This window comes from Cinclus cinclus, unplaced genomic scaffold (assembly GCF_963662255.1).
Source record: "Cinclus cinclus unplaced genomic scaffold, bCinCin1.1 SCAFFOLD_40, whole genome shotgun sequence".
NCBI classification, from domain to species: Eukaryota; Metazoa; Chordata; class Aves; order Passeriformes; family Cinclidae; genus Cinclus; species Cinclus cinclus.
This window is the reverse complement of record NW_026912243.1, coordinates 1,566,345-1,567,974: the sequence shown is the minus strand read 5'-3', so window position 1 is coordinate 1,567,974 and position 1,630 is coordinate 1,566,345.

Here is a 1,630-nt window from a genome sequence, read left to right as displayed (position 1 = left end):
CCCAGACTGGCCCTGAACAGAGCCCACATGATCAACAAGTGCAGTTCATGGCAGGCAAACCCTTCCCACGTACATCCCTCAGCCACCACAGCTCGATTAGAGAGAGTTCCCACGGCATTTAGGAACCCAACTGGGATTTCCAAGGCACACATTTGGGCCCCGACCCCTTTCTCCACAGGCTTTCTCCATCAGCAGGAGGGCTGCTGCTGCCCTGAGCTCCTGGAGAACTCTTCTACTTGAGCTGCAGCGCAGCCAGCCCAGGCATCAGGGGGCTTTTTTGGGGCTTTCCTGAGGCCTTTTAGCACCCCAAGCCCCATTTTACAAGTCCCCAGTTTTTAATTATAAGTCAACTCTAGATTTAACTGACGGATATTTATTCAACCTTATTACTCTTTTACTCCGTTTTACCAAATTTCAAGGGATTCTTCAAGGGATTCTGGGGGTTTTCTTGGTTTTGCCGTGTTTTAGTGCACAATCTGCCTTTTCACCCCTCCATTGATTAAATGGAACTAACATATAGCCTTAAATAGTTGCCACTTGCTGCAAGGCACTCCATTTCTGTGGGCTGAATGGAAATTCCGAGGAGGTGTTGAGGCTTTTTTGGGTTATTCTGAGTACCCGCCCAGCCAATCCCTGAGGGCACTTTTCCCCCCCAGGGTTTGGGCGGGAGCCGCCCCCCCACTGTCAATCCCTGAGGGGCGTTGGGCCGAGCCGGGAACTTCTCCCCGCCCTCCCCTCCCCATCACTCCCTCCCCTGCCCTGCCCTGCCCTGCCTCGCTCCCAGTGCCCCTCCTGACTCTGAATTTTCCCCAGCTGCCCCAGTCTGCGCTGGTTCATACTGGTTTACTCTCGCCCCTCGCCGGCTAGAGGCGCTCCGGCGTCCCCCACTCCCAGAGGGGAAAATTCACATCGCTAGAGGTTCGTGTCCGTAAAGGAGGCAGAGCAGGCCTGGAAAAGTCCCTGGATTCGAACAAATCAGCCAACTTGCTGCGCTGGTGGATGAGTGGCTCTATGTGTTTGGAGGTGGGGAGGGGGCTCGGGGGGTCCTGGGTGAATCCTAGGGGGATCTGGGGGGCAGGGGGGTGGCCGTGGAGTTTGGGGGACTTGGGGGAAATTCGGAGTGGGGGGATATGGTGGCATTTGGGGATCTGGGTGTAAGAAATGTGATTTGTGCTAACTAAATTGTAACTATATTGGCAAAATTGTACTCGTATTAATAGAAAACAATTGTTACAAAGCAAGAAAGGAAATAGTGAGAAAAAGCAGATGGAATCCCCCAGCTGTTCGGTGGGAGGAGTAGAAGGATGTAGCTTTGATAAGCCACATCTAGAAATACAAATTTTGACCCTGGACAGGGCCAAATTGGGATGACTCCAGGCCTGGAACTTGAAATTACCTAACACCAAGCTTAGTGCTCCTGCACTGCCTGCAAGCTTACATAGCGGACAGTGATGAAGACAAAGAGCCTTTGTCAGAAATAAGACCCCAAAAGGATGAGAGACCCCTAACTACTAGTAGGGCATGTGCAACACACTGTAGTGACGTAGATTTTAGGAACAGTAACTAGGAGGAGTTTTCCAGAAAGTTCTGTATTAATATGTATTAGCATATAGCATATAATTGGGCTTTT